The sequence below is a fragment of the Rhamphochromis longiceps genome, linkage group LG7, assembly GCF_057381845.1.
Source record: "Rhamphochromis longiceps isolate RC_006_pf linkage group LG7, R_longiceps_female_GT1.1, whole genome shotgun sequence".
In the NCBI taxonomy this organism is placed as follows: Eukaryota; Metazoa; Chordata; class Actinopteri; order Cichliformes; family Cichlidae; genus Rhamphochromis; species Rhamphochromis longiceps.
The window spans coordinates 10,011,342-10,036,352 of NC_140563.1; the positions used below are offsets into that span (position 1 = coordinate 10,011,342).

General features: G+C 39.8%; 1 long non-coding RNA gene across 1 annotated transcript; it reads right to left on the reverse strand.

The window, feature by feature from the left end:
• Positions 1 to 3,502: 3,502 nt before the first annotated feature.
• Positions 3,503 to 23,404, reverse strand: LOC146664782 (uncharacterized). The gene is made up of 3 exons (XR_014912463.1): positions 23,295 to 23,404; positions 3,868 to 3,938; positions 3,503 to 3,671 (listed from the first exon to the last, which is right to left on the reverse strand). It is a non-coding gene; the product is annotated as an uncharacterized LOC146664782 (long non-coding RNA).
• Positions 23,405 to 25,011: the final 1,607 nt, after the last annotated feature.

Below are 25,011 nucleotides of genomic sequence, written 5' to 3' on the forward strand. Positions count from 1 at the left end.
AAGAACACTTGACTGTGATGTGCTACCATTTTGACCGGAGCCCAGCTGTGGTGGGAATTTAACTGGTTGCCATCATGTTAATTAGTGTTGTCATGATAATTTAAGTATCTGTCTTCGTGGCCACAGATTGCATAACAGGCCTGCAGTCTTCAGGACACATCTGGAACCCCTGATTGCCTTACAATTAGAATAAATAGAACCACTGTCATCAACATTGAATTGCAAAATGTAAATAACATCTATACTGGCCCTTTGAGATGGGAAGTGCAATAAGTACTTGTGGCAGAGGGTTTTGGTGTCTGTTAATTTATCTAGGGTGGTATTTATTTATTTATTTATTTATTTATTTATTTATTTATTTATGTGAGAAAATAGGACTCTTGAGATTTAAATTGCTTTTATAAACGGTGTCAAGATAAGCAGCAGATTACAAACAGAATATGTGTTTGTGACTATTTAATCGTCACAGTTATCCCAGGGCAAATAAGGGCAGTAATGGTCAGTTACGCTCACTTACAGCATTTGCAGCCAGATGTGGCTGTCGTCAAGTCATTAAAAATAACTTCTAGCACCATAATTAAGCATAATTAAATCCTAATTGAGTAAAAGCTTTAAGGATAGTTTCGAGGAACAAGTCTTGTGTGCAAAGTCAGAGACATCCTAGTTTGTGTCAAAGGATGAAGGCCTGAAAATATCAGGAGAGTGACACTATCTGAAAACAGCTGTTGAGTCTAACATGAAATCATGAGTTATTCATGGGATGTAATGAATCTCAGTGCACTATGATAGACAGTATCCAGTATTTGTACTCCATATGCATTGTATATATTACCATAATCCAGCATAGATACTGTATGAGCAAGTCCATTTTTGTCACAACTCTCCAATGAATGAAAAGTTCATATCTTTTTATTTAGGTGCAACTTTACAAAAATGTAGCAGCGTTATTACTTGGATGGTATTGCCATTAGTCAAATGCTGGACTTTCACCACAAGGGGCTGTTAACGTTTTCCTTTTAGAAAGCAGCAGTAAGAAAGTATGAAATGAATGATTAACATATATCTGGAACATATATAATCAGGGAGAAAATACTTAGCTGTTGGTTGTTTAAGCATGTTCCATGTCCCCAACAAGTGTTTTTGTTAAAATTGTGACATCTCAAAGTCTATATTGAGATATTTAAGTAACATCTGTTTGGTCAGAATTGGGAGGGCTAATATTTTAACCTGATGGAAAGGTTTTGGGTTTTGCAAATTAGGCATTAACAAATGCAGTATGTTGTTATTCCATGGCAGTGGCGGTTGTCATTAAGAAACTGATTGTCCCCTAGGAAACTGTCAAAATTTTAATTTCCCCAAAAGTCGTGTGTCCACCTAATTATGCAGGAGACATGCACACAGTCTAGGGGATGCAGGTGAGATTAGTTGCCACGGTACAGAGAGCAGGTAAATAACTCCAAGACATCATGTCACGCATTCTGCGTGAAAGAGAAGAAAAGGGAGATTTCTTTAATTCCTCCACCAAGGGGTCGATGGTCCATCCACCCGTGTAATGAGGTCTGTTAGCCAAATGAGCAGCCCTTCAAGTGTAAGTGCATGTGTGAGTGGAAATGTGTGTGAGAGGTGCAGAGGAAAGAGCTCACACAATTTAAGTGCATGTTAATTTTTACTGTGTGGACGTGCGCACGCTTCTCATGTTGACGTCTGTAATAACGTCAGCCTGCACAGGTGTTCTTCATACTCGCTGATGGGAAGCAGTCAACCTTACATATGTTCGCCTCATGAGTGTACGTAAGTGTTGTTGGAACTTGTCAAATGTATGAAAACATCTGCATCTATTGTCAGGAATCGGTAGCGATATCATTAGACACAGCGCTCTGCTAACATACTGGATCTGTGTGCTTATGTAGAGCTACCAGCTGTAACCAAATGGGTGTTAAGACGCGCTTTTTTTCAAGAATTTTAATGTAATTTTGCAAAGAAGAATGTTAACTCTTTTAGTTTAAACTCAGGATGATTTAGGATAATTAAATTGTTACATTTTGCTTTGCTGTTCTTGTGATTTACTCCCAAATACTAATAATTTTCCATACTTTTTACCATAATTATTTATTCAACCACTTTCTGGTGGTTATCTGGGTCTGGGTCGTAGGGGTAACAATTTAAACAGAGATGCCCAGAGGTCCCTTTCCCTCGCCACCTCCAGCTCTTCCAAGGGCACCATGATGCAGTAAAAAGACATGATCTCTTCAGTAAGTCTTAGGTCTGCCCCGTGTCTCTTCCCAGTTGGACATGCCTGAAAAACCTCACCTATGAGGAATTCAGGAGGCATTATAGTCAGATGCCTAGGACACCTCAGCCTGTTTCTTTTGATGTAGAAAACTGAGTCCCCCTAGAATGACTGAACTCCTCCTCCTGTCTTGTAAGGTGAGCCTAGACATCTTTAGGTGGAAGCTCATTTCTGCCACTCTCACTCATGAAGAGGACCCTGAGATACTTGAACTCGTCCGTTCGTGGCAGCAACTTATTCCCAACCTGGAGTGGCCACTTCACCCTTTCTTGGCTGAGAACCATGGTTTCAGAGTTGGAGGTGCTGATTTTCATCCTAATCACTTCACACTTGGCTGCAAACCCTCCCAGTGCAAGCAGGAGGTCATTGCTCTCCTCTCCAGTATCCTGGCAAAGATGTTACCTGGGAGGCTGAGGAGTACTATCTCTCTGAAGTTGGAACACAGCCTTCAGGTCTCCTTATAAGAGGCACCACCACTCCAGTTTGACAATCCAATTACTGTCCCTGACTTCCATGTGATCTTGCAGAGGTAATTTAGCCATTTAAATCAGCTTTGTTCGATCAAGGATACATCTAAAACCTGTAGGGCACTGGCTCTTGAGGCCTGGAGTTGCCCACCCCTGGTTTAAAGGGTAAATTAGGTTAGGGCAGGGGTCCCCAATCCCAGTCCACGAGGGCCGGTGTCCCTGCAAGTTTTAGATGTGCCCTTGATCCATCGCAGCTGATTTAAATGGATAAATTAGTCTTGAAGTTCTCCAGAGGCCTGGTAATGAACTAATCATTCAGGTGTGTTGACCCAGGGTGAGATCAAAAACCTGCAGGGACACCAGCCCTCGTGGACTGGGATTGGGGACCCCTGGGTTAGGGTTTAAAGGGTTAAAGTATTCCGTCAACTGTCTGACTAGCTCCACCATTGATGTCAGCAACAATCGGTCTCCACCATAAACAGCGTGGGGCAAAAATTGCTTTTCCCTACCTGCCGACCAAAGGTCTTACTCCACAGCCTCACTGATCTTCTCACACACCTTGGACTTTGTTTTAACTGCTTTCAAAGCAATGCTTCTCTGGGCCTGCCCATACCTTCAAGCTCTCTCCACAGTGCCAGAAGCCAACCATGCTCGATAGTACGCCTTCTTCAGCTTACAGGTCCCTTTACCTCTAGTGTCTTCCATTTGGTTTGAGGGCCATGGTAGGAATCAACCACGTCAGTATAACTTCCCTAGCTGTGCAGTTATGAAAAATGGTCCATTCTGCCAGGGGTAGAAGTAGAAGATCTCCTGGTCCAGGTCATTGCCGGATGGTCCCAGTGCACATGTGCCAAACACTTTGAATATGGGGACCCCAGTCCTCTCCAGCATCTTTCTCTCCCACCTGACCCAACCTATATGGAAAAGAAATAGTAAAAACTTATATGTGATCATATAAGGCTTACATGATTTACTCATGAAAGTGGCCACTTTCTCATTACTTTCATACATTGTTTTAGTAAGTATCCAAAACATACAAGTTTCATTATATAATTTTTCAGATACAAACTTTATAAGATTTATATATATCTTTTCCATATGGGAACTCACCATCGGGTGGTGATTAGTTGACAGCTCAGCTTCTCTCTTCATCCAAGCGTCCAAGACTTACAGCCACAGGTCTGATAATATGATTACAAAATCAATCATCACACTGTAGCCTTTTTGCCAAGTGCATTTATGAACATCCTTATGCTGGAACACACTGTTCATGATGGGCAATCTGTGCCTAGCACAGAAGTCCAGTAACAGAATACAGACTTGGGTTTGGATCAGGCAGGGGATAGTTATTGTAATATCACTGATAATCTGATATCTGGGCCTTTCCCCCACTGATTTGTGTGGGGTTGTTTTAAGAAGTGTGGACATCTTGTTCACTAAGATGTTAAACCTACTATCACTTGGCTCTGTTCTCAACTCTAAGTGCCCTGCCTTCTGTTTCAAGTTTCTAATTCTACAAATGGTGAAGGGAAATCCTCACTTGTTAATGCCAGTAACATACTGTACTTGCTTTACTCCTCCACCACCACTCAGTTTATAGAAATTCAACAGTTCTTGTCCAATAAAAGAGAGCTCATTAGTAGATTCTGAAATTTGGTAAATGACAGCAGGCATATCAACTGCCTAAAATTTCAAGGCTCACTAGGCTGTTGAAAGCTAAAATTACAGATTTTATAAAACAGCTTTAAAGTATCATCCATGAAAATAGTGATCAGAACAGACTAAAAAGGGAAAGTGCAGTACTCCTTCAAGCCCAGTGCATTGTTTTACAAATTTAAAAGATGGTCATCTACCCTAAAATTAAAAACATTCATTCACCCTCTTCCCCGTGATTGAAAAATATAAGCCTAAGACGGCCATTATTTTGGATATTTCAGGGTTTTTTTTTCTTTTCATTTTAGGAGCGTGGCTGGAATCTATCCGTGAATTTACTGCTCAAAACTTTCCATAATCTTTTAGATCATTAACCTGATTCGGACACTCTGAAGTCTTATTCAAAGTTATCATTAAATATTTGAATATGTCCTGACTAAAATTAATTTGCTGAAGACATTTAATTGTAAACACGGCACTAAAACATACTACGTGTCTGTGTAAAATACTGGAAAACATAAAGGGCATACATTTATTTTTTATACAATGTGAATGTGTGTATTTATAGATGTCAGTGTTCCCCACCTTGTATTAGTTTGTGAATTTCCGTTTTGTTTGGTCAATGTGCAGCTGTTTGTGTTTGTGAATGTTCTGTTGAGGTAAGCAATTTGTTGTGAGACAGCAGCAGGAATGCTCACACCTACACTGAGTCCTAATGAGGATTTTACTAAACCCACAGAGTCTACTGTGTAACTATACCAGCCCCCGTGGAAGCCTGACACTGCAACTACAGCTGTGTAGTGTGTGTGTGTGTGTGTGTGTGTGTGTGTGTGTGTGTGTGTGTGTGTGTGTGTGTGTGTTGCAAGCAGGAGTTATTGATACTTAAGGGGGAAAAGACAAGACAGAAAGCAAAAAGTAGGATGGAGTGTAAGATAGGAGAGGATTAGAAGGGATGGAGAGGAAGAAGTGGGATCTGTAGGAAAGTGAATGCTGGATGGAGCAGGGTTTATTAATATCCATTTGGGGGAGACTGTGCAGGGTCTGCTAATGCTTCTCTTGGCATTGACACAGTTTGGCACCCTGTCTGAAAAAGACTTAGAGAGTGGTTTGAGTAACCCTGAAACACCAAGCAAACAGCTCAAACTAAGAGATAGAATGGCAGACTTTCATTTTAATGTTTTTTACTGGAACATTAAGTGCTGGATAACAAAATTTCAAATGCAGAGATAATAAAATTAGAGATAAACACATCAGTGTCACACTTGAACATAAGAACATTAATACAGGAATTGCTGTGACCAGGAAAATGGGTACAGTAAGGTTTCTTAAAATAGCATGAATTTACAGTGCCTAACAAATGTATTAGACCACCTGCTATGAAAACAAGAAAACACTAATATCTTAGAAATTTAGTTTAAAACTAAAGATTACATTGCTATTTATTCGGCAAATAAAAAACTGAATTCATGTTTTTATACCCAGACAGAAAACTTTGATTGCATATTAGTAATAGCACACAGTGGGCTAGAAGTTAAAGACTATAATTTGTATGCAACGAAAAGAGCATCTGGTCAGCCAATTACCATCTAATGGTTGCTCTTCATCCAGTGTTAACAGTCTTTTTATCTGCACCCTGTCTTTGCAACACGCACAAGTATATTCAACCATGTTCACATGCACTTTTCATCTTTATTCAAGCCTTCTAGTTAGAGAAATGGCCTTCTCTCACCATGTGCAATGCACTGTACAATGAACCCCTTTATTTCCCCGATCAGCTAGAAGTAAGGGTTCACATCCTGCCATGTACTTGTTCTCTATCTTTTAGTTAACCACCTCCTTACCAACCACTCCCCTCTTTTCATCTCCATAAAATAATCCTATCCTTTTTGTTATATAACTGGGCAATTTGAGTTACCCTGCTCCAAAGAAACTTCCTAAATAAAGACACCACACTGGGGAGGATTAAAAAAAGAAAGGGGAAGTACAAGGGAGGGCTGGAGAGGGAGCAGATCCCTTGCAAACTAATGACTTATTCCTGAAGATCAAAAAGGAAAGACTAAACAGATAATTCCTAACCAAAGATACTTAACATTGCATAGTCAGTCTCCCACTCCTCAGCTAATTCAGAAGGGGGGTAATTAAAAGAAAAGCTATGAAAAACACTCAAACATGGACACACAGGCACACTGGCGAGCATAGTGCTGTGTGGTGGGAGGCGTGCCACACGTGGCTTTGATAGCATGCATCTTTTATCCCTTGGCAGCTTACTGCCTGGGTAAAACACATTTACAATGTCAATAAAAACCCATTTTAAATCATTTGCCGGGCATTTGAAAATGTACCGCCTAAGGTGCTGTGACTAACACGTTTCCCCTGTCTTTCTTGCTACATTTCAGTTTTTTTTTTACATACACAGACGGATGGATGCATGTATGAAAACACAAGAATGCACACCTAAAGATGTACACAACAATAAAAGAGAATGAAACAAATATAAATGCTGTAAAATCTGCCTGTGGGTACGAGACTGCTCATTGTGTCATGCCGTTAATGTGTCTAATGTCTTTTACAGAGACATGGATGAAGGTCTTTATTGCTCATTTAATCCATCCAAGGCTGATGGGGGTGTAATGTAGGAGGGAAAGCAAAGATAACAGTGGTGAGGGAAAAAAAATCCTGTAACATATTGATATTTTAACTCTCCGCAAACACCTACACAAGAAATCTCACACAGACAAGACTGCGGACCCACATAAACGCACTCACAGACAAACACACACATACAGACACCCAACTATACATGTTCCAAAATGCATGCGGAGAGCCATTTGTGCATCTACGCCTCTGCCACTGCTTGTGAAATTGATCACTAAGTGGTCACAGGAGTGTGCACTTGATGAAAACTCAGTTCAACCTGTTCTAATCCCACCTGCTACGGTGATCTCCCACTGCAGTTTTGCTAGCAGCTGTTCTCTGTGACTTTGTGTGTGAACGTGGATGCTTGCTGTGGACAGTTTTTATGCTAGAGCACCCTTTCTTTGACTTTTGTTCAACTTGCTATTTACAGAAGAGGTGGGGAATCAAAGACCTACAGAGCAAGTTCCTCTCCTCACAGAGAGGTTTCCTGCACCTGAGCCTAAAAGCCCAACTGAACCTCAGCAAGGGTGCTAATAGGCCTCCTTGACAGGTGTGTGTGGGTGTGAATGCTTGAGAGAACGACAGAAGGGAAATCACGGATAGAAAGAGAGAGAGAGAGTTTTTGTGTGCTTTAACCTTTGAAAGGCTCATAATTGTTCATGGTCTAGTAACCATAATGTCATGGCACATTTACTTAAGGCAGTAATTTCCATACCAGTCTTCTTCTCTCTTTTTTTTTCTCCAACAAGCAATATTTTCAACACGCATACACACTATATGGATATAAGAGTGTGACCTATGCAATTTACTCCTCTGACAAGAACCTGTGGGTATTCACAATGGATGCTAGTGTAATGGGGTTTTAAATGTGGTGTAGAGAAAAGTGGCTCCCATCAAATTAGTCTTCTATTCGTTCCCACTTAGAGTTACAATAGCCATGCCTCGTCTCCTCAGCCAGGATTGCCTCTCACAGCTCAACCACAGGCTCTGCTCTTTGCAGAGCTGCCAATGCTGCAAGCCTAAGGATTTCAAGATACGCTGCCCAAAACATATATAGAAGAATGTGCATTTAACCATTAGAGCAGCCTTGACAAATTTTGAATTGGTGTGATCAGAATGCAATAAAATATTAGAAATGTGAATGCAAAATATGTTAAAAGGTTATTGTTTTTGAATGCATATTAGAATATTATAACATCAGTCTTGCTTGATATAATTTTCTCTCGGCTATACTGACTTTTTCTCCTCTCTGTCTGTCTGACCCACTCATTTTTGTTGTTTTTTATACTGTTATGAAAATGATTGAAAAGCAAGTCAACACTGGCTTTAATATTTCCAACTTGTATTGAGTATACTGTCTGCCCAAAGTTTCTTGCCTCAGGCTCAGACTCGAACCAATCTCTCCTGGCACTGCAAAAATGACTATATATATTTATACAGAAAATACGGAAAACATTGGCTTGTTCTTATATCAGTGTTAACAAATCATCAAAAATGTATTGCTTTCAGGTTAAGGAAAGGTCTCATGTTATGTTAAACTTAACTAACATTGGTATTGCTTGACATCATAGAGCAGCATAAAATGGACTAGGATCCTTAACTCCAGAGATAGCAAAGCACATTCATATCACTTTTCAAAATAAGACAATACCACAGGATCAGGTAAACTCTTCTTTTAGAAGAGCTCCCCTTGGCTCTGAATGAACTGTAACAGCCTAGTTATTAAAATCAATAGCAATGAGTACAATTTCTCCATTTCAGATTGACTCTTGACTCAATCAATAGATATCAAATTACCCTTCCTCTTGAGTGCATAATCTTCATCACAAAGAACAGGGTTAGACCCTGAATATAAATCAGTGTAGAACACGTAGAATACCAAAAATAATGAAGGAGCTCATTGAAAAATTGCACAATAATTAGTAGCTGCAGTCTTCAGATGCAAATCTAAAGAATGCTTTAATACAATTCATACAATTTACTTTAATGCAGTGAAAAAGCTTGACGAGTGTAAAATAATGGTGGTTGTAGCAAAGAGACGTGTAAAGAGACGTGATAAACTAAAGCTAAAACCATGACAATAAACTGTGGATGGGGACATTATCATCCAGAAGAGCCTGTATGGATTTCCAGTAACGGTTCCCTCTAAGGCACATGTGTCAAAGTCAAGGTCCGCGGGCCACAGCCGGCCTGGCGTACATTTATATTCGCCCCTCGAGATCATTTTATATAGACGTACTATTATTGTTATGCATGGCCCAGTGATGTGAGGCGCTAATAATATACAAACTACAGATCCCATAATGCAGCGCTGCAGCCAGTGTTGCCAACTTAGCGACTTTGTCGCTATATTTAGCGAGTTTTCAGGCCCCTTAGCGACTTTTTTTCAAAAAAAAAAAAAAGCGCGTATCGCTTTTACTCTCAACAAGCAGCGGGTGCTGTAACGCAGTCAGTTATTCTTTTACTCTTATGCTGTTTTGTGGATCACAAGGTTTAAAACTACTTATAAACACACACACACACACAAAGTAACTCCACCAGAGTGCCTATTTCGGGTCACTTTTGCCAGTCCAAGCCCGAGTAAAGGAGCAGGGTTGGAATTGTGACATTAAAAAAAACAATTGCTAAAAGAAATTTAATTTGTAGTTCTAAATAAACTCTAAATGCATTTAGGACGTTTTTTACTCACTTTATGTCTCTTCCACGATGTTATTTCTCTCTCCAACGACATAGGTTACAATTAGATTAGCATGACCCCCTCTGTCCCCTTCTGGCTGCCTCTGCCTCAATTTTATCCCACAACTTAGACATTCACATTACTCACACTCTCATTACACATACATATAGGATCTTGGGGGTGGGCACGATACACAGAGTCCAAATTACCATCAGGGTGTACACCTCACCCCTGGCGTCGTTGCCCACCTCTCAATTTTAAATACACGTAGACATTTAGGGCTAGCAGGAGGGACTATGCGCTTACCTGCTGCTCTCTGGCAGGTAGCTCCATGCCCTCCTGGGTTTTAATTGCACCTTAGAACACACATGCATCAACACTACAATGAGCGGGTGGAGGGAGGTTTGGAGTCTTCTCTCACCCCCATTCTCTGCGGCCTGCTGGAGCGGGGGGGCTAGGAGGAGGAGTTGGCCGTCCGACTGCGGTCTGGAGTGTGGGGCCTCCCTGCTGCTACGGAGTCGGGGCGGTCTGCCTCTCCCCACCGCATGGAAAAGGGTAACACCACCTGGGTCTGGGTGCAGTTCCCCCCTCCAGGGGCAAGGGTACCTAGACCCGGTTCGTAGAGTACGCTTGGGGAGTGTGATCGTGTGTACAGCGTCTCTTTATGTCTGTCTCCACGTTGGTTGAGTGTGGAGTAAGTGCATATGAGAGCATGAGGGTGGGAATGGATGTTTGTGTCTGTGTGTGCCTGTATGTCTGTGTCTATATGTCAGGTTGGGTATCAGACGCCACCTCTCTGGAGACATCTCAGGCCCTCTAAGGTTTGGAGGCCTATCTCCACCCACCACCACTTCCCCTGCCAGTGGCGGACTCCCTCAGGTATCGGTGCGTTGGTGGTTCTTTGTGTCTGGGGATGGGCGTCCGGGTACACACCGGCTCACTCCTTGGCGGCCGCTTATCGGGGCCTGGAGCCTGGGGCCACTTCGGAGGTGGGGTGCCCCCGGCCTCTCGGCCTGGGGCTCGGTCACTCAGGCACAGCTGGCTGCCGGCGGAGCTCACGGGCGCGTCACTGCAACTCCCCCTGGCTTCTGCTTGGTGGCTGCTGAATGAGCCCTCATCTGGGACTCTCCTCAGCTCTTACTGGGACAGTGGCACGGCTGCCCCTCTGTTGGTCTTCCTTGGTCTATTGTGTTCTGGGGGCCTCTGGATGTCTGGAGTTTTGATCTCCTCCATACCTGCTTCATGCCCTGGAGGACGGGGCTGTGGCTCCCCACACTCCCTAGCAGATCGTTACATGGAGAAAACTTTGGAATACAAGCATGCTGATCCACACAGGTATGCACACAGGTGTACACACGGGTATTCACAGACGCGGACTACAGCTTTCTTGGCTGCTGCCTCAAAGCACATTGTGCGCTGTCTATCTTGCGTGCTGCACAATATCGTTTATTATTTAGTATCTACTGATATCTACTGCTAGCTAGTTTATTGTGATGGTGCTGTTTTTTTTATTATGTTGCTCTTTGTTGTTTGCTTTCTCTTCTGTTTTTTTTCTCCATACAGGTGACCCAGGTGTTTTGTTTGTTTGTTTGTTTTTCTTTCTTCCCCCCCTTCTCACCGTCGCTTCTCCCCTTTGGTTTTCTTTCTCTGCCTCTCTTTCTTTCATTCTTTCTCCCTGTCCTATCCCCCAGTCATGTCTGTCCCGTTTGTAGCAACTGAAAATAAAATAAATTCATAATTATAATAAAGGTCAATCAAATGGACCAATATGGCAAGGCCATGATGATCCACTTGGTAAAATAAATCCGCTTGGCATCTTTCTTGGCCTTAAGACAACAATTCTGATGGCTAAAGATCCAAACGGGACACAAAAAAAGAAGAAGAAAAAAAAAAAAGATTAGCATGACCAATTATGCAAATTAGGCGATGACGTCATTTAGCGACTTCTAGCCACTTTTAGGACAACCAATAGCGATTTTCCTTACTGAGGAGTAGGGCTTTGGAGCGTGATGTCACGGGGGTGGGCGTGGAAAGGATTTTGGCCCGATCCGCCATTTTGGGGGTCTAAGTAAGGAGCGAAAGCATAGCCATGGTTCGTACTTGCTGTGTGGTCGGCTGCAATGTTCAATCTTACGACCAGCACGGGAATAAGTTTGGATTGTCTTTTTATGCTTTCCCAACCTGGAAGCAACATGAAGGAGCTCATGTATCGGATATTACCAAACGAAGGCGTCTAGCCTGGGTAGCAGCCGTGAGACGAGCTGATATCAGTTGGTGTGCTCAAGACATTTTCATTCCCGTAAGTTCTAAATATGTTCACATCACACTTTATAGCTGAATAATATCATCGTTGGTGGTCTCGGAAGTTATAGAAATTGCGATCAAACATCGAATGGAGTGACTTGATTGGTTGATGTAAAGACAATAAATGAAATGAGACAGGAAGGACACAAATTGGCGTTAATAATTTGCCCGATTATCAATGTGTTAATTTGCATGTACTTTACAATTACGGGCATATAATATGATAACGATATTTTAGCAGTTCAATGATAAATGTATAACATTAATTATGGTGGGGGGTGGAAAATGGCTATTTCACTCGATGCACTCCAGCTGACTTACTTTGACGACGTACTCAGAATTTGGCGGCTTGAAAATTGCCAAATCTTGCACCCAGCCATTTGTAAATTGGATGTGCGTCTCCAGTGACTTGTAATTACGAAACTGGTTCGCTGTGTAAGCGCTTACTCCACAAACAAGATACGTGAAGATATCGAGGTAGGACAGTGGCGGTAAGTCGTCTGGGTCTTTACTCCACTGCCGTATTTCATATGGGTCCAGATTTGCGATGCACTCTATTTTTTTTCAAGTACCGCTGCTTCGCCTCTGGACGCAATCGGTCTCTATACCGTCCGTTTTCTTTTGAGCTGTTTTTAAGCATGTTTCTTGTCGTCGTCGTTCCAAAACAGTGTGTTTGTTTTGATTCGTAGACCCCGAAAATGGAGCTGCGCTCCCACAATGCATTGCGGCGTGACGTCAATTCCAAAGCCCTGTTGGCAACACTGGCTGCAGCCTCCTTGCTGAACGCTAGGCTAACGCTAGGCTGGGAACAATCCCGCGTCAATCAAGTCAAACTTCTGTTTGTGGAGCTAGCTGCTCATAATGGTGGAGAGAAAAGTTGATTCTGAAAGCAGAGCCTTTAAGCGCCAGTGGGTGACATAATATATGTTTATAGACATTGCTAGTAAACATATATTAAGTCTTATTGTGTCTTATTAGTGGAGCTAATGTGGCTGTAATTAAGGAATTTCATTTAAGACGGCACTACGAGACAAAATGTCAGGATAAGCTGAAAAACCTAAATGCAGTGCAGAAACTACAGAAAGTAGAAGAGCTAAAGAAGAATCTGACATTTCAGACGTTTTTCACCAGAGCAAAATAACAAAGTGAAGCTGTTGTGAAAGCAAATTTTATTGTAGCAGAGGAGATAGCCAAATCAGCCCGGCACCACTCTGAAGAGCCACTGATTTAAGAACACAGTTGTGTGAAAGAAGCAAAAACTTTATTGCATACTCTCTTGCCATGGATGAAAGTATAGACATGATGGACATTGCACAGCTGGCCATCTTCATCCCTGGAGAGGAAATATTGAACATTAAATCGATGCACGGGGCTCCGTACCGGGACAACGACAGGGGAAGACATTTTTTAAAACGTATGTCAAAGTGTAACCGACATGAAACTGCCCTGGGACAAACTTTTTGGACTTACAACAGATGGAGCGCCGGTGTTGTGCGGTGAAAAAAGCGGACTAGTCAGCAGGATGCGAGTAAAGATGCAGGAGGAGAACTGTACCGGTGAGTTAACAGCATATCACTGCATCATACACCAGGAAAGGCTTTGTGGTAAAGTTCTAAAAATTGAGCATGTAATAATCACCGTAACGCAAACCGTAAATTTTATCTGAGCTAAAAGTTTAAATCACCGTCAATTTCAGTCTTTTATGTGGGAAATAGATTCAGAGTTTGCTGACATTCCTTATCATACAGAGGTCTGTTGGCTGAGTTGGGATAAAAATTCTCAATAGAGTTTTTGAGCTCAGCAAGGAAATCTGTCAGTTCATGGACATGGCATGTATGATGCGGTGAAGGCATTTCAAGTGAAGCTGTCACAAATGCACCAGTGCAACCTGCCTCACTTTCCCTGTTGCCAAGTAATGTTGAACCAAGTCAGCGGATTTTGCTGAACTGCACCTGTGCACTCAAGGGAAAGTTCCATTCCTGAAGCAATGCCCAGCTCCGTCTACATGCGGCTCGAACCTTGTATATGCTTTCATTTATTTTTTTCTGGGGGTTTTGGCAGCATGTTCATATTTCTAACTTGCATAATTTTGACAGGATATATTTTTATGAAGAGCAAAATATTTAAAGTTAAAGTTTCTTTTTTTCAAGTTTATTTAATCTGGAATAATATTCCTGTCTGTTTTTATTCATATTTATGTTTAAAAAACATTGTTTTAGTGTGTTCAATAAATGTTTATCTTGTTTGGCCCGTGTGCCTTGAGTTTTGGCCCCCTGTGCAATTGAGTTTGACACCCCTGCTCTAAGGGGTTAAGTTAGCCAAAAGATTTTGGCCTAGTTTTGGCACCCAATCCTAACCATACTGTGAGTGAACACAAAAGTAAAGAGCAAGTGGAAACAAAAATCCAAAGATAACACCAAAGTCAATCTCTGTAGACCACATCTTATGGTTTTTGACACTTCCTATAATGTCACTGTATGTGTTACTGCTGACAGACCTCTCTTGCTGACACAGTATGCACGAATATTACCAGTCACCTGAGAAAAAGTTTTCCCATTATTTTTCAACTAACACAGTTATAGAATGTGTACTATCTATAATTTCAATCCAAATTCACTAATGTCTCTCCTAAAGATATAGACTGTACAATGCAGTGCACCTTTGTGGAAATATCTCAATTTATTGTGTGTGTGTGTGTGTGTGTGTGTGTGTGTGTGTGTGTGTGTGTGTGTGTGTGTGTGTGTGTGTGTTTTTGAGGTTTTGAGTACAGGTTTCCTTTTTTCAGTTTTGAGTTTTCTTTTTAAATTTTTAATTTAAAGGTATTTTTTGTCACCTGCATATTTTTTTCCTTCTCTGGGTTCCTTAGGTTTCTAACAGCTTAGTTACTGGCATGACAACAGAGTTACTATTCAGTAGACTGAAGATAATGTAGGAATTGAGCCAAAAACTTGCAGGGGGAAAAAGGCTTGTAAACACTTTTTGGGGACATTTTGAAGCCATGATGAAATGAGGCGAGTAGCACACAGTATTTAATGGATTCAAATAGAAAACACCAAACTGCTACAGGGAATTGATATTTTATATTTCCAAGTAGTATACTAGAAAGAAGTTTAGAGGTCTTTAATCTTTATTTCTTTTTTTGATGACAGTCTGCCTTCTTAGCTGTAATACAGTGGTAATTGTTCTAAAGCACATACTGCAAAACTATAAATTGCACAACTCATATTTTGAACTGAACAATTATGTTATCAGCTTGGATTTTTAAGAAACATTAAGATATGGCATTTTATTGCTGCTTTTACTATAAACAAATAATAAATTGTATTTAAAAGATAGGTATTGCCACTGGTTTGTAAATTCCTGCTTCAAAGCTTTGACCTAAGCAGTTCTGGTCTTCTAAAACCAGATGTCAGAATTTTTTATCTGACTGACAACCAAGGATACTGGTCACTCAGTCACAAAGTGGCCATACTCCACCGCAGTGACAAACCCATTGCACATATAAAGTCTATCCAAAACTGCAAGACACATTTATATTTATATGTGTAGTATGATGTCTGTAAAATTATTGATTGTTATCATAAAAAGGCACTTTCGATCGTGCATTTGCACCATCTTTTGAAGGTTTTGTAAATAAGCTAGTTTTCACTCAAAGGGGATGTCTGAGTTGTCAATGTCAATGTTAGCATTAGCTACTTTCTTCTGAGAAATAATATACGACTCCAGCTGGAGACGCATGAAATGTAGCTGTCATTATAATTTCTGTGGAGAAAATACAAATTTTTTCTTTAGGTAGTGGGTTGGTAGCAGTGTTGGTCAAGTTACTTGAAAAAAGTAATCAGTAACTAATTACTGATTACCTCCCCCAAAAAGTAATCCCGTTACTTTACTGATTACTTATTTTCAAAAGTAATTAATTACTTAGTTACTTAGTTACTTTTTAAAAACACGATTTACAACCTGAAGAGGTGATAAAGCGATAGATCTTTCAGCCCAATTCTACTTTTTCTGCATAATCCATCATACAAAATGTAATCAAATGGAAAAGTCTCTTTTTAACTTGTTTTATTAGTTTTAATCTTTTAACTTTATGCATCAAGCAAAAATTTAATTATATGCAACATTCTCTGACTGGAAGAAATTAGTTTAACATTTAAACCTATTTTCTGCACATTCCACCACATAAAATAAAATATTTTGTGTGTTTACACTCAGTCTTTCAAATAGATGCAAGTAAAACACAGCAGAAAATAAATAAAGTCAAAGACTCAGCGGTCCTGTTGCTCTATTTTCACCTGTAAAGCAGGAGTTGGGTAGGCGGAGGTTTACCCTGGTGCAGGTGTGCTGCGGTCAGTGGAAGGATATGGCAGCTCTGTGAGTTTCCCATTACGTCGTAGCTACTCGGTGCTTCCTTGGAAGTTTAGGGTTTTTTTCGCTGTAAAAAGAAGTTTTCTTCCCACGCACAACGGACACTAATGTTTTTGTCACTTTTTATGGAATCAAACTCAAAGTAAGGTCAGTACTTCCACACTTTAAACGCTGCACGCTCATACTCTCTCCTGCACTCGATATGTGATCCACTGTTGATCTGCACACAGCTGTTGTCACCAACGGCGCACTCGCTTACGTCACTGTCGTGAGACATTCTCGCAAAAGATTCACGGTTTTAGTAACGCAGTAACGCAGCGTTCCTACGGGAAAGTAAAGGTAATCTAATTACCGTTTTTGCAATAGTAATCCCTTACTTTACTCGTTACTTGAAAAAAGTAATCGGATTACAGTAACGCGTTACAAATAACGCGTTACTGCCCATCTCTGGTTGGTAGTGCAAGAAAGTAACCAATCTCTCCCTTTTCACAAATGTTAACCTTAGCTACTTTCTTCTAACAAATAATACACAGGTTCAGCTGAAGCCACAAGTCAAGTAGTGACCATGAACGTTTCTGTGGAAAACTGGTGGTCGGTTGTCTACCTCAGTGGTTAATTGTGTTTTTCTCTATGCAAGTAAATTATCATTTTTTCCTTTTTACAAATTTTGCTAAGTACATTCTATAAAAAACAAAACAAAACACTATCCCCCTCACACCACACACCTGACCACCCATCTACCAACCAGTCTGAGCCATGGTCTGCGCAACCCTCATCATTCAGGCTATTCACATTGGCTCTATACTCAGACCAAATCCATTGCACTATTCTCAAGCACTTTGCACTCCAATATGTGCCTTAGCATTGTATGTCTTCCTCCTGTTTTGTATATACTCCTCGTGTCTGTTATTTATTCTTGCTGTCCTACTATTTATATTTTTATTCCATGCACAGATGGTGTGGAGCACCCACAATTTTGCTGTACATGTACAATGACAATAAAATGCTATTCTATTCCATTCATTTTTATCTGTTTTCTTTTAATAACCATACATAATAGTTTCATTTAAATAGAATAGGGTGTAGAATTTGTTCATGTACTCATGTACCAGAAGATATCCCTATAAAGTAATGATTAAAAAGTCATCATTAATTTTTTGTGAAGGTTTTCTAGTACTATATCCTGCCTTATCATTAGGCAGGGTATACTATAGAGCAAGGGTGTCAACAATACGGCGCCCGGGCCGGATTTAAAGCTTTTCCTGCTGATAAAAACCTCCTCCAATGCCATTTATATGACACAAAGTAATTAAGCAATTTTTCTGGCTTTTAACAATTAAAAGCCAGAAAAGTTTCTGTGTTTCACTTTCTGCTATATTCAGTTTTTTTACAACTGTAAGAGAAAAAAAATCTGGACAGTCTGGGCAATGAGCTACCAGAACTTTTTCTCTAATTTTACACATTTAGTTCTCAAAATTTATGTCGAAAGAGTCATGCTAAAGGATTTTTTTTCTTTGTCACAGCAGCCTTTTCTTTATTATGTAGAGAAACAGTTGGATATGTAACTCTTTACACTGACAAAAAGGGGAATTTCACTGGTCTGGCCCACTTAAAATCAGAGTGGACTATTTGTGGCCCAACAGAACTGTCTTTACCAATGTCATAGACCAAATAAGTAGTGTCATTTTCCTATACAATTCTGAACAATCAGACTGTAGGCATTGGCCCCTGCTCACCATTATAAAAATGCAGTTTAATATCGTGCATGCACTTGCATGTTGTGTTTACTTTTCAGACCCATATTATGTAAAATCTATGAAACAGAAACACCTCATTTTTCAGTCTAGTTTTGTTCCAATTTAAAACAAATTGCATCTTCTAGTTATGCACTTCTTGGAATATTCATTCTCTTCTTGGTATATATGGCTACAATGTGGGTCACTGAACTTTGACACCGAATTAACTGCAAACTGTTTGTGACCTGTAATCGTAAAGGGATTTAGCTAAAGGAGACTTTAAAAAGACTGAAATATGAAGATTTAGATATATGCCTATTTTTGCCTAATACCCTGTTTCAGTAGAAGGGTATTAGTTGTCCTCTCCACTTAGTCAAATTAAAAAAAATTATATGACTAATTTGCAATTGCAACATAAACTAAAAAGAGAAGAAAGGGGGGGAGAGAGAAAATGACTCACCATCTTCAGGATATGAGGAGTACAAAGATGTATGAAAGCCAACTGATGTTGTATGCATAATGTGCCCTGTAATTGCTGTACTTCCAATAGTCTCTTCAATTCAAGGGTGAAGAAGACAAATTAGCTTGTTTATTAGCAAATCCTATTGTTTCCTAAGAAACAACCCCATTCCTGAGAAACTTGGTCCTGGCAACTAGATACTTGCAAACCCACACTCAATGCAGTCATGCAATATCTGAATGAGTTAGGATTAAGAAAATCCTGCTGCCTTTGGAATACCAGATCAGCTCAACGTGTCTGTATGCGAGTGTGTTTGTTTGTACACACATGTGCCTTTAGACGCCCATCGGGGTGCTTGTAGATAAATGGCCATTTGGTATTGACTTCAATTTAGAAAATGCTGCCTTACACTTTCCACTCTGTGAAACCCAGGGGCACCCGGAGGGAAATCCAGAAGTGATCTGCCAAAGGAAATGTATTACAGAGGGTCACTAGCTCTGGTTTAGGGGATTTACTGTATTCTCACACACACAAGCACACAAAACACACCTACATATACACATAGCACAGAGACCCTTGTCATGACAAACCCTATGATCTGTGTTGAGAACACACTGCTCATGCTGTCATTGTTGAAATACGGCAGTGACAGAGTGATTTAGTGTGACAACGGGTGACTGAAGGCTGGCCACAGGCAAATATGTCACAGCCAGTTTAGGCTTCACATCACAACCCAGTACAAGGTTTAGTTTGGCTTGCATGATTCAACTGAAGATGCATACGTGGCAGTGGCCAAGTCTTTAAATGGATGAAAAGATATAGGTTGATGCTGGACTTGACAGTGGCCACAAGCCAAACCACATAGACCTTGTGATTGGAGAGCCCAGACGGCGCCTACCATGTGGCTGGCTTCTCCACAGAGAACACAAAATGGGTGTTCAGAGAGAGAATTTTATTGCAATTATATTCACAAGAAGATAGACACTTCCTCCTCAATCTGATGTCAGTGGGGAAAAGAGTCTCCCACTGCCCAAATTTCAATCTGCTTAGATATAACACACACACGCACACACCGTCACACTCACACACACATACACTGCATCACTTCACGAGACATCAAACATTGACAAAGTCCCTTTTTAGTGCTGCCCGTTGGCACAGTAACTCCAGGCTAACGAAGTCACACGCTGGCAGAATATTAATAACAGCAAGCCAATCACCGAGCTGCATGAGGCAAAGTTATTTGCATATGAGAGGTGCGGGAGTCGATCCAAAACACTGCCTTCATACATCTCCAGCATACTGGGATGTGTTTTTGTGTGCATATTTCAGTGTACATTTGCCACTAAAAGGGACTGGTAAAAATTTGGTATGTGACTTATTTATAAGGATGGTCTTTCTGCTTGTTTTGGCTATTGAAATACTAAAGGAAAGGTCTAGTGTCACTTTCATCAAATAAGTACTAATAGTTTCAGTGCACAGTGCTGTTGAATCTTTCATGGCAAATAAATTTAATTCCCTAGTTCTGCATGATGAATAACGGCTCTGGCTTTAAGGTTGTGGCCCACTGTGCAAGGCTTTACTTCAGAGTATTTGAGCCTTTCAACCAGTGTGGCTCGCCAGTCTTTTAAATCTGAATGAGTAACACTTCTGTGGGTTTTGTGCAATACACAGCAGTGCAGTTAATGACCAAGATCATCCGTGATAGCTCTAACTAAGTAGCATTTTTGAAGACATAAACTCTCACCCGCCCGATTACAGAAACATACCAAATGAATATTTATGAATGAAAGCCATCAGTCTGCAGACAATGAGAGCTTTGTCCAGAAATGCACTCTTTGCTCATTGGAATAAAAATGGCTAGGGTTTATAGTTGGATTTGGCAGGTGGGGAGAACGCTGTGTTCCGGTGCAGCAGTGCAGCATGAAAAAATGACTTTGTTTGAAATGAGTACTGTTATGATCTCTGTTCCAGTTGACTTGATTTTCTTTTTCTGTTTTTTTTCTTTTTTTTTTGTGGATGGACTATGGTCAGCTGACCTCTGCTGGGTCTGAGTTTACTACTTTTTGTGGACTTACATGAGCTGTCATGGTTATTTTCTAAACCCTAACCAGAATCACCTTTATAAAGTACAGAATTGGAATTTGGCAAGCAAACTTTATCAGCGTAACTGACTCGAAAATCTTAAAACTTTGCCCCCAACCAAGGTTTTAAATGCATTTTTCCCCTGGTAGTTTGTGGTATTCACAACACTATGCTTACTTTTGCAAAATGATTAGAACAAAATTATGCAAAATAATCTAAATTATATTTGAATTCTGAATTAATTTAGTGTCAAGTCTCCTATATTGTCTCCTACAAAGAGTCTTTCAGTGACCATGGATACACTATCATGCCCCAGTGCAACACAATCAATGTAAAATGTGCTGCAAAATACACAGTTTGGCTAGTGTTTAATGTCCTGTTTAACTTTTATATGATATCATATCATGTCTGTATGAAGTAACCAAATAACTTTGGCAACTCATCATTTATAAAGCCACTGTGCGATTGAAGCATGAATTAGGACATTATATGTATTATATTTCCAGTGAAAAGTCTCTTGCTGAGCATTTCCTACCTTGAATAAATAACATAGTTTTTGTCTCCTGTTCTTTTTTTCTTAAATATTTCTTCATCTCTGTTAATGAAGCCACTACATTAACATCTTTTCTTCTTGGAAAGTAAAGTCTTCAGCCAGCGGACAAACTGTTTTAAATTGCACAGAAGCAATTTTTTGTTTGTTCGTCTTTTTTGAAGCGTTACATTTAAAGTCACCTAAACCTAAAAAAGAGAATAAAATAAAATAAGTAAAAGTTAAAATTACTCGATTTAGGCTTCCTCATCCTGCAGTGCTAGTTAAATGCTGAAGTACCATGGATAGAACTTTATTGATATTTGTATTAAGAAAGCAAGAATTAAAGAATGTATACAACCAGGGACATGTACTGATTTAACTTGAAGGACTATTAGACTACAACCCATAAAAATAATCTCACTTGACACTGTATTGTATTAAACAGTTGGCCAGATTTAAAACACTCATTAGTTGAAGAGGTCAAAATACTGGTGCTGATCATTTCAGCCTATTTTGCCCCTGAGAATTGGTACTGTGATTCAAACCTTATGTGAATTGCTGCATTAATTAGACACTAAAATATAATGAACATGCAAACATAAAAACACTAAAAAAATATGATTTATTGAGCTGCAGTTCTGTTAATATCATCAGCCTCAGACTGGATATATCAGTACGAGTAAATGAGTCACCAGTCTGCTTTCTAATTCATTATGAAACAATATGAAAATGCAGTAAGGAGTTGAAATCACTGATGCAGCTAATTTTCATTGTCAAAATTTTGTTAAGTCCCTGTTTCTAAAATTATTTCCCCAGTGTAAAATATAATTAAAGCAAGTTATAATGAAATCGATTTAGAAAAAATGGTCAATTTTAAGTGACATTTTTGTTTATAAGTATGTTTCTCATTTTTGTGCAATTGTGATTAAAAAATCTGGGACAACTGGAAAGGTTTGAGCAAATTGTGATGAGCTTGTGATGCAGATCTCTCAACCAGACAAAACATTTGCTGCAATAAACCAAACAAACAACAACAAACAAAAATATTAATTTAAACTACAGTTTAGTGTTGTTAAATGTGAAGCAGCACAGTCACAATGAACTTTTAACAAATGTATTCCTGCCATTAAATTCAGTATGAGCATAGGATTTTTTAAAAACCAGAACATCTTAGTTTCATGATTTCACACTGTGTAACATTTATATTGTACTATTTAAAAATAAATAAATAAATAAGGGAAGAGATATGTTTACCCTGTTTATAAATCATTAAGAGTTTGAGTGCAAATGTTTTATTTTTATCTTTTATTTTTGCACAACAGCCAGTTGACTAAAGTGGGCACCAAAATCATCAAAAGTATTTGAATTTTTTTCTTTTACATTTTGTTGCATTTTCCCAATAGTACTGCTGACTTAACAACATAAACTATGCCTGCTGTAGAACCCATTGCAAACAAATTACCAGTATCATCTATTGGAAGTAGGCATAGAAATTCATAAATTTATAGAGAGCCACAAAACCACTAAACCATATTGTAAACTTTGTTGTATAAAATTGGCTTAAATGTTATTTTTAAATAGTGTTTTTTTAAACTAACTTAAACATAATCATACATGCCAGCAGCAACAGCATTAGAAAAACATGACCCGTCTCATATTTAGGATTCAATGTTTTGAAAGAAACACACTCTATATTTTATTTAATTGTATCTCTGTTTGTAGATTTCCCTTTCACAATCCTTAGTGAATGAAAAGGGACCACATACAGTTGTTAAAGACTCCTATCAATATTTGAACAGCAGTAGCTGCAAGTTGTCCTGCCTGTGGGACTCCTGGGCTCCTCAGCTCCATAGCATGTAACTTATTATCTAGTTTTCTTATCTTACCTAGTAAGGTCTCCCACCAATCTCTAAATGAAAAAACGTATTTGTTTCCACTTAAAATAAATTGTCCTTTGGATAATTGTAGAATCTACTGTAAAATATATAAGGGCCTTGAGGCAACTGTTGTTGTGATTTGGCGCTGTATAAATAAAACTGAACTGAACTGAATTGAATAATACAGTCAAGAATAAATATAACTCACATTTAGCCATAAGACTGTTCATTTGCCTTTTGAGAGAGTTCACAAATAGGCATCAATATATGTTGATCATCTTGCATTCCTCCAGCCTTGTTCCTCTTTCCGTGGTGTCGAATCACTGAGTGAATTCAGCCCACAGTGTGGGAATCGGTATATCCTGGTGTGAGTCAACTCTCCTCAGACTGTGGGTCGATGGTGCTGACTGAGCCAGGACAGCTAATAAATCACCTCGTGCTGTCCTAAAATGGTGGGGTTGTGATTGGGAAGGGGAAGGGAGCCGTGAGCAAGGGTTAATGAATACAGGCCACATCGATCTGCTTCCACCGGCCTTCTCTCTCACACCATCCACTGCTCTACTCTCAGGCCAAATGCTGCTCCAGCACTTTTATGACCTGCCACACTAAGCACGGGCTGAGTTGCGAGGAATACACAGAGGTAGGAAACATCGAGCACTAGTAAAATGCAACGGTAATGGTTAATACCATCAGCTAATTACAAGTTTTAGCTCAGGTGGTAGCTGTAATTACTAAATGAGGTAAAGCTGTGTGGTTCAAAAAGTTATATAAAAAGTTAAAGCAAAGAATTTTCACAAGAGCATTATGCATGTGTTATCATTTCTGCATATTTGAATATGCATGAGTATGCCAGGTTCCAAATAATGAAAAGCATGCAAACCTTTGTGCAGACACCTATGAACTGTCTAATTTGTTATCAGTTTGCTGTGACTGTGCGACTATGCTAAGTCAAAATGTTGAATATGCTGGCCATGTGAACAATAACCAAAGTAACTGCATAACATCCTGTGTCTGCACATGTCTGTGTTAGTGTCTGAAGCCTTAGTGACCGGTGGTGACTGAGGTAGTGTTAGCGTTAGCGACTTGCAGTAGCACAATTTGCATCAGCCTATCAGAGTTTTTAGCAACAGCAAATCTGTTTGGTGCTTGACCTGGGGTTCAGCTCACAATGACTGTCTCCATCTTTTAACCCTGCAAAAGGAGCAACTGTTACCAGTCATCATCTTTCAGTCCACATAGTTAAGGGCCTTTTATAGTCTGGTAAGAGCAGCAGAGTTAATGAAGTGACAGCATTGCTACAGATGACTTGAAGCACATTCAGAGCCACCTAGTGTCATAACTTGAACCTTTGGTGTTGTTCGGAGAACCCTCATAGACTGATTGGGCACTACATTTACACTAAGTCACAAAGACTTATGCATCAATAATTAACGTTATTCAACAACCAGTTTGTCCACTGGGATGATAGCAAGTTGCTTGTTCAGTACTGACCTGACACATTGTTGTCATTCTGTTATATGACACCCAGCTTTTAGGCCAACACATATTTGCACATTACTCTTATCTGTGTCTTGCACTGCCCAAGACATTTCATGGACTGTATTCCTTGTTCTGAGACTTTCTGCAGTACTGAGTCTTGTCTGTCTTTAAACCTCGTAAATAGCTTTTTTCTCTTTGGGGTAATACGGGCCAGAATATTGCTCCTCTTTTCCATGCAATGACTGATTGTAACTGGGTGGAGTTTAAACTTTGACAGATCTTGCATGAGAAGAGGGATTGGCCCTGTGCATTTTTTTGTAATTCAGGGACTACCTCAACAAATATTTAAGAAAGATCTCTGACACAGCTTTAGAAACCATACATGTATGGCCAGCTGTGACTGAACACATCAGAGGATAGCTTTGTGTTTCTGATTACTGTACATT